Below are 9,640 nucleotides of genomic sequence, written 5' to 3'. Positions count from 1 at the left end.
ACCTCTCGGATGCTTGAGAAAAGTATAAATGAAAAAAAAAGGGTACGAGGAGGGAGAGGCGGTGAGGGGGGAGCCAAGGGTCTCAATGATCAAGCCCCGTAGGAAATCAGCATTTGCCTCCTTAGCACTCAGAGGGCGAGATCCCTTTACTACAGAAAAGCCAGCCTTTGAGCCTCCGTCTCGGGTGCCCCCTGCCCTCCCCACCCAGTAAAGAGCAATCTCTTCTCTTACCTTTCCCCCTGTGGCACCGCCTGCTTCTCTGGGTGGATGAAGCAGCGAGGAGTCCAAGTTCCCAAACCTGCAGAAATCCTCGCCTACTTTGTTTGACAGGGAGACCACTTAGCGGTGCTCAGTCTCCAGAACTGCGGCTCCTCTGAGCCCTCGCAGCCCGTTCAAGTGCTGACGGACCATGCAGCCCGGCAGAGGCCGCAGCAGCAGCAGCCAGGCTGTCAAATCATAGATTGTCTCCTAATGAGAACTCCCTCTCCCTCTCCCTCCCTCTCCCTCTCCCTCTCCCTCCCCCTCCCTCCCCCTCCCTCCTCCCTCTCCCTCACTCTCTCCCTCCCTCCCTCTCTCCCTCCCTCCCTTTCTCTCTCTCTCTCTCTCACACACACACACACTATAGACACACACACACACACAAACGCTCTCGCTGATTCTTAAGCTTCTCCCCTTGAAAGGTTTACTTGGAGCTGTGCTGATCTCACACTCCTCAACCTGGAAGGCTGACATCACAGGCAAGGGGCCCAGAAGCAGGTGATCTTTCTAGAGGCTCATGGTGAGTCCTGCGAGCACTTCAGTTCCCGAGCAGCCCTGACATACGTGGACCCTCCATGCTTGGTGGGACTTTGGGAAGAGCACACCCTTCTCGGCCCAGACACGGCCCTTGCAGCTTGAAATTTCTGTCTGAGCTGAAATCCATGCCTTTCTCCACTACAGAAACCCTCAGACTGTTTCTCCTGTAAACCAGTAAAATGGTCTTCCTCCTCTTGTATTATATGAATACATTATATGAAAATGAGTTAAAATGGATTTAAAACCATTTCAGCTTCAATCTTCTGAGGGTTATACTTATTACCGTATTAAAGAATGGTTTGAGCTGAGAACATCAATTTAAACCTGCATCTGATCTGTTAAGTTTGGGTTTTTTTCAGTTCTGCCTCTGCGTCACTTAATAGAATTTCTCTAATTGCTCTGAGAATTTCTGTCATTGCCTGGGCGCCTCTCCTGTCTTCGCCCACCCTCTGGACTACCAGCCGCACGTGCCACCCAGCAATGCTATCTGTCAGTGTATTTCTAGGTGCAAACTTGCCCGGTGGAAATCCAGGCCAGTGCCACTCTGGTACCACACGCCTGAAACGAAACTTTATAGACCAATCTTTTTTTTTTCTTTCTTTTTCTTTTTTAAGAAAAGCACACTTCACCTCAACTTGTATTTGTCTAAAGTAGCCTGTGGGCAAATCTTTATACCCTTTCACGGAAGCTCAGACAGCTGTCCCCCTTCTCCAGGCACCAATGAACACACCAGTTGTCAATGCTTGTCCACTTGTAGCTTATTAACTACGAAAAACAGCCCTTAACTGAATTCCCTATGTGGCGAATGGGTTGATTCTCTGTTTTTAAGAAGTTTAGATGGTCTTCCTTCTAGAGGATGTCAGTGGAAGAATAGGTTTTGAGTAGAAAGGACCAAGGGTAGGTATCAAAACCAGGTTCAAGGCCAGGTAACAATGAGATGAGTGAAGCTCAGGAACATACTGAGTCACTTCTACCCTCTGGTTGATTGAGGGCTCCTTGAGTAGCTACTTCTTTCAAATCATCTGTGGTTACAAGCTAATGACTCACGGCCCAGATTTAGCTTTCAGATGTGAATTGTTTGGCCTGCACAATGTAAGCTCAGGTGTAATATAGAATAAGTTGATCACTGTCTGCCTCTCGAAATTGAGAAACTGTATACTAAATCTGGATTTCTGCCTCTCATGAAGATGAGAAAGATCTGGCAATCACGGGCCCATATTCTGGCATAGAAAGTATCGTCTGAAGCTGAGAAATGCATCCTTTGAGGACAGTCCAGTGGCATCTGTTTTGAAAAACAGGACAGCGAGTCATGGCTGAGGCAGTGTAGATGGTGAACCTAAAGCACTGCACACACCTTCAGGCTCATGTCCGTCTCACCCTGTTTTCTCTGACCTTATGCCTTTAGCCAGGTTGTCACGCTCAGACACCAGACTTCACAGGCTCCTCTAAGTATGTTCTTGGAATCCTAGTCAGCACTATCTTTTTTGGGGGAATGGGGAGACTGGCCTCAGACCTTGCCCTTGAACTTGAGAAAAGATTTAGTACTTCTTACCACCCTTGGAATTCCTAATCAGGTAACTTGCTCTCGGTATCGTGCTCTCTCTTTCCTTGCTTCCCCAGGAAACCATCTGCTTGGTCAAGTCTCTGTCCTTGGGACACAGTGGCTGACATGATATTGCACCTGCTGTACCCTCTGAGCTCTCTACACAAGAGGAACTCAGGCCAGCCCTACGCTTGTCTCTAGAGGAAATCTTAGCTATCTACATAGTAGGTGGTCCTCCACTGGTTGTCACAAACCCATTAGTGGACAGATGATTGTTTAGGTCATCAGCATTCCTCAAATTTTAGCATGCATCTGAATTTCCCAGAGAACTTGTTAAAGCTTAGATCCCAGGCTTCTTCCCCAAATTGCTGTTTTAGTTGCTCTAGGATGGGGCCTGAGAACACGCATTTCTTATGAACATCCAGGTGATGCTGATGCTGTTGGTTTATGGACCACACTTTGAGTAACACTGTGAGTAACTGTATGATCTAGCTCAGTGGTTCTGATGTGGGAGGTGGGGAGCAATGATTAATCAGAGTAACCTGGAGAGAGTTTTTTAAATGTAGATATTACGCCAGCCCTCCTACATATTTAGGGAATAAGTGTATTTCTTGAGAAAGAAACCTGGACTCTGGACAAAAGTGTTCTTCTCACTCTTGGTCTTAAACTGGCTTAACTGGAGCAGGTAGGGGATCGTTGGGAAAGAGAATGTCTATGCTCACTACAGTCAAATGCCACTGGGGTCACAGAAAGTGCAGAGCATTTGGTTGGGTCAGTGGTTCGTAGGGCCCAGAACAGAGTGAGGAAAGAACAAAATGTAAGGGAGCGGCAAAAACCTCCGTGACTGATATACTTAATATTTTAATGCAATATCTTTAAAGTTAATGCACAAAGTCTTCTATGAATATCAAAATTTTAAAGACAGGACCGATATTATGAACTTTCCCTTTCACCTAAGTCTCCGAGTACTGATCCTTTACATAAAATGTTGATATTTTGTTCATCACAGATAATTTGGCATTCATTTTGATTTTCATAGGGAAGGGGGGTGGAGGGGCCCGGAAGAGATTAACCAAAGGACATATATGCATCTAGGCGTAGCCCATGGACGCAGATAATAGTGCGGGAAAGGCCTGGGGGAAGCTCTATCTTGATCACTTTTTTGGACCTCCTTTATATTTTGCACCCTCCCTTGCCTCACCCTGTTCCCAGTTATCTCATCCCTGGTTGAATTTTAGAATCATCTAGAAAGTTTTAAAAAGTACAGATTCTTAAGTCCCTCTTTCAGATATTCTTCTTTAATCAGTCACAGAGTGAAGCCCAATATTTGGTACGTGCAGTGATGGTCAAGAGCCACTGATCTATACCAGCAAATGCTGGCCTCTAGAAATGAGGGATTGGAGGGACACGCAGTCTAGGCTGCAGGACAGCCAGCGAGGTGAATCACCTGCCAAGATCCCAAAGCGGGACATCAGAAAACTTTGGCAGCCGAACCCTGGCACAGCCTCTGGTTCCCGGGAGAAATTGCGTAACTGCACAGGTATCTAGGCTTAGACGCGCTGAATGCGGTGCAGTCTATCAAGTTAATATTTAGACACAGGGCCTGCCTGAAACACTTAGTCACTGGGTTTGGGATATAAGGTATGGGTCCTGGAAGTAGAAAACAAAGGATTTTATGCTGAGTCACTTAGATACTGAGCTAAGGATTCTTCAGTTTCCTCCGTTCAGGTGTAATTTTCTCCAGAGCCTGGGGTAGAAGAAGGCATTTGGCAAACTTTATAGAAAAAAGGTGTCAGAATCCATTTTTGCTGGAATTTAAATATTAGCTAGAGAAAATTGTTGGCCATTGATCAGCAAAGGAAAATGCTTTATGTAATGGGATTATGAAGTTGTGTTTGTGCCTATTGGAAAAGACACGAAATTCTGTTTACTCTGAAAGATGAAATACGCTGTGTTGGGTATTTTGGACACAAGCTGCCTTCTTTTCTATTTCTCTATCATGTACACTTTTATAAATCCTAGTGTCCACATTTGTGGAGAAAATAGGATCTTAAATTTAAAAACAAAATGCAGTAGAACTCAACCTTAGAATATTTAAAAATGAGAGTGTAAACACATACACATAGCTCCTTCCCCCCTGCATCTGTACCTTTTGTTATCTGATCAGAAAGGGTTAACACTGTTTACCAAAGTTTCCCCAAAGCATCACTTGTGGACATGACCTATACAAAAGATTATAAAGAGTAAGGATTTAATCGAAACATCTAACTTCTGAGCTTGTGTTTCTTTTGATTTATTGTATGTTTTGTGAAACACTAAACTTATTTTTTAAAATTCATAAAATTCAAAAAAGTTACTGTTAAGTTATTATAAACTCTCATTTTGTAGCTGATTATATTTTATGCTTTACTGTGACTGCTAAGAATCTCAAGTCCACATTTGTATCCTCACATGACTAGTTGCATAAGGCTTTAACAATAAAATGTTGTTTTTATCTACTACATCTATCAACTTTTGTATTTGACTTTCAGTTCCTCCACTGGTTCATATTTCTTTACTGTGTCATACACACAAGTGTAGACACATAATATTGCTTCCCAAATGTGTATATATAATTTTCTCTAAAAATCAATTTTATTGATGTACAACTTACATAAATAAAAAGAATTCATATTGAATGTAAAGTTTTACAAGTTTCAACAAATACACAAACCTTTGGAGCCACTAACCACAAAAATGATACAGAAAACTTCCATCATCCTAAAATGCTTCTTGTGATCTTTTTCTGTCAGTTCTCTGTCCCCAGGACAAATCTGTGTTCAGGTAAATGTTGTTCAGCTTTCTATCTCTAGATTATACTTATGTTTTGAAGAGTTTCATATAGATGGAATTATACAGCAAGTATTCTTTTATGTCTGGTTTCTTTGAATCAGCATAATGTTTTTTATATTTATTTATTTTGTTACATGAGTCAGTAGTTTGTTCCCTTTTATGGATGCATAATATTCCATTGTATGGATATATAGATACATCATATTTTATTTGTCCATTCACCTATTGACGGACACTTGGATTGTTTTCAGGTTTGGGTTATTATGAACAAAACTTCCATTAATATGCACACAAATATACTGTTTGTGGAAATATTTTGTCATATTTCCTGAATATGGATTATCAAATTACCTAAGAGTGAAATTGGTAGGACATAAATTTAGGGTATGTTTGTATTTTTATGAAACTGCCAAAATGTTTTCCAAAATGACTGCACCATTTTCATACAAATCTACATAATGTTTTGTTTTTATACAAATCTACATAATGGATACATATAAACCATTAAGAGCAGAAGGTAGCCCTAGGTGTTTAAGGTGAACTCTCTGAACTCTCCTTTATGACTTTGTATGTCCCCCAGGATGCAGCACACAGAATATACAGAAAATACGGAGAAGGCAGTTTGTGTTCAATACACATTTGTTGTATAAATGAGTGAATTAATTTCCCCAAATTGTTGACTTAAACTATAATTTATAGAATAGATGTGATGACATCTAGAGTAAATGACAATACATATCAAGCACTCAGTCTAGCACTTGGCACATAATAAGAGTTTAGTATATTTACTGCTCTATAAACTCAATGTAGTTGCTAAAAATAAAACTGGAGTTATTAAACTTGCTAAAACACCACATTGCACCTTTAGAATATCTAAGTTATGAAACATATCTTGCTGTATGTAGCGGAGTTTTTAGTGGTTTGGCTGAGATATTTCTACGGAGACCCTAGTGCCATATCATTCTTACTCTTCTAAAACTGAGCTCATGTAAAATAAACATTAAATATTCTCATGTGTCAGCAATGTTATTAATTAACAAAAATGCAAGTGTTTGTTCATTTACCATAACTGTGTCTGTAAGAAATAGGGGGATTTGTGGAACTGAAATGCTTACGGACGCCTTTGAAATGATAATGACTGTGCTAAATAACCTTGAAAAAATGATTTGTTTTCATTGTTAGGAATTGTTGGCTTAAGCAGTATCCTAAAACGGGAAGGAGAGCATAGAATATAGAAGCCACATATAATAATAAGGAAAGGAAGGCAGTGATTACAAATAAAACCTGGTCAGTTATCAGGGTGTTCGTTGTGTCTGGATGATTGGTTACCGATGAGGTGATCTTAGCACCGCTGTGCAGAAGGGGTCACATCTCCCTGAGGAACCTTTTCTGACAGTTTCACAGGAGGCCCAAAGGCATGGAGAAGGCGGGCGGGGTAGGAGCTCCTTGGGAGTGACGGTGACAGAAACTGGTGGTGTGTTTGAAAGAGTCAAGTAAGATCTGCTAAAACCACAAGTGTAGTGTCTTAGAGAATCAAAGGCCGCTTGAATATTGAAATGGGTAACAAACCAAAATAAATAAATAAAAAGAGACATGAATGCGGAAGAAATTTTCCGTTTGTGAAATCATCATAGTAATTTCCTCTACGGCAAGATGTTCCTGAAGTACCTGTTTTCCCCTTAAACTGCCCGGTGTGCTGGGAAATCGGCCGGGACAGAGTGGCAGGAAGCGGTGGGGCGAGTGAGTTACGAGCCAGCGCTGCAGGGTGATTGCTCACCTCGGCGTAAAGGCGCTGCTGTGTCCACCTGCTCGTCCAGTCGTGCTCGGTAAATGCCTACTTATCGAGTGCCAGCTATTTGACAGGCTCTGTGTCAGACGCTACAGATAGAGGAGCTCCCAGCCTGCCAATTGTAATGCAGTGTGTTAGCTGCTATAATGGAGGTGTGTCCACATTTTTAATGGTGCAAGGAGTGACTCATTCCATGTGAAGTGGTGTGGAGCAATTTCACAAGACCAGGGAGAAAGTCAATAAGACTCAGGCCCAGGAGGAAAAAGTAAGCATTAAAGAGTTAGACAAATAGGCCCTGGCCAACCAGCTGGGAAATAGAGATGGAACCCTGCATGGAACACTCTCAGTGGAGAGCGGTAGATGCCTGGTCTCTCCCTGAGGATGCTACATGGTGAGCACTGCTCCATAATACACTGCATAGTGCCAGATTTTTTCATCGCTGGGCACAAAAGCCTTTTGCAAAGGCATATACTAAACCCATGATCTTGACTCAGACTGACTGGCCTTTAGTCCCAGCTTGTTTACTGTCTGTGTGACTTTGGCAGGTCATTTTAATCATAGTTATCTCATAGAGTTGCATGTCTTTTTTTAGGATTAAATAAAATAATATGGATTAAAATTATTAGAACTATGCCCACACAAATAGTGTACTGAGTAAATGTTAACCGTTATTGTACTTGGAGTAGAAAAAATGCACTATTTTCTAATTATGCTGAGCTTTGAGGCATGGGCCTCTAAAGTTGTATCCAGCTAACTGTTTATTGGTTTCAAGACATGACAGGGCCATCTATAAAAGCTGGATGCTCATCAGAATTGCAGAGAACTAACAGAGAAGAGACAGGACTTAAATCTATTTAATGATGAAAGGAATGGATGGCAAAGCTCCTTTTCTGTTGAACAAATTCTTAAAATAAGTCAGGGAGACTCGAGTGCCCATTCTTATGACTTCTGATTGAAGCTTTATAGTCTCTCTGCGTGTTCTATAGGGATTTCCAAAAACAATTGGTGTTTAGCAAAATCCAGCAAATGAATATTTAAAAAGAGAATGAAACTGTCAAGCTTTGTTATTTTTCAAATTGCAGGTTAAGACCCAATATTGGGTTATCAAATTAATTTAAATTTTTATGACAGATGCTATTTTAGACTGCAGATAATATGGGTAAGTATTATTTCATAAGCTTCTAGTTTTACTGAATTCATATAGGTAATAATATGACTGACACTGTTCTAAAAGCTTTATGATACCCCGTTAATTCTCATAACAGTCTTAAAAGATCGATTACCAACTCCATTTTACAGCTGAGGAAACCAAGAGGTTAAACAACTTCATAAGGATAGAGAGTTGACATGTTCCAGAGCCAGGGTGCAGACCTGAAAGTCTGGCTCCAGAAGCTGTGGGGTACATGGTTATAATAGAAAATGTACATCTCACTGTGGATCTAGGTCAAAAGAATTTGAAAGCCTCTATGATGAAGAGATGAGCAAGCCCTACTACTCCAGCGTCTCTTGGCCAGTGCACTGCCTTTGCAGACCTCCCCCATCTCGGCAATTGCAGCTGGTGTTAATGTTCACCTTACTTTTGAGTTTTTAGCCAAATGATTGAGTCAGTTTAAGAATGAAAGAGGGCCCAGCCAGCGTGGCTCAGCGGTTGAGCATTGACCTATGATCCAGGAGATTGCAGTTAGATTCCTGGTCAGGGCACATGCCCAGGTTTCGGGCATCACCCCCAGTAGGGGGCGTACTGGAGGTAGCCAATCAGTGACTCATCGTTGTTTCTCTCTCTCTCTCTCTCTCTCTCTCTCTCCCCCTCTCCCTTCCTCTCTCTGAACTGAATAAAGACATTAAAAAAAAAAAAAAAAGAATGAAAGAGGAATGTATGTGTATGCAAACGAGTAAGATGTCATAATCTTCAAGGACATCCTTTTAGGGAGGGAACATGGCGAGCAGCTGGCATGTGCAGACCATAAACAATTCAGTTAGTATCATTCAAAAAACATTATTTCAGAAAATAAATATTTGTTGTGAACCTGTATGCCCCAGTTATTGTGGGGAGCAAAGGTAAATAAGCAAGGTCCCTGTTTTCCAGTAGTTCACAGTCCCATGGGAGGAAAAGCAAACACAGAATATGAGTTACAATATGACCTTGCAAGCTCAGTGATAGAAAGGTGAAGAAATGCAGTGAACTCTTTAGTTGCACATCAGCATGACCACCACTGTGGCCCAGAGGGTCAGTAAAGCTCATGGGACAGGCCAGTTCTTGACTTGAATCTTGAGAGGGGAAAGAGAAAGGGGTATTTCAGGCTGAGGGAAGAAAGTATAAAATAAAGTGAAAGAGTGGGAGAGTGGGATATATTTATGGAACATAACATAAGCTGTTCCAACTTACTACCACGTTTCCTAGTAATGAGAATGCCTCTGGAACAAAACTTTCTATATTTTTCTATAACATCCTAATAACTGAAGAAATGCTGAATCTTGCCAAAATAACTACATCCTAGGCTCTCTTGAGTACATGTAATTGAATACTAGCACAGCTGGAAAAGGGAAATTCTACAACATTATGACTGTTCCTAATAAATTCCAGCTGAATTGGCTTACCTATGGTGCTTCAGAGATTAAAACACTTTCTATTGATTGATTGACTGCCTTTCCAGGGAGATGCTGCAAGCAGCAATTTTAAA

Source organism: Miniopterus natalensis, chromosome 16, assembly GCF_054644295.1.
Source record: "Miniopterus natalensis isolate mMinNat1 chromosome 16, mMinNat1.hap1, whole genome shotgun sequence".
Taxonomy (NCBI): domain Eukaryota; kingdom Metazoa; phylum Chordata; class Mammalia; order Chiroptera; family Miniopteridae; genus Miniopterus; species Miniopterus natalensis.
This window is presented reverse-complemented; position numbering follows the sequence as displayed.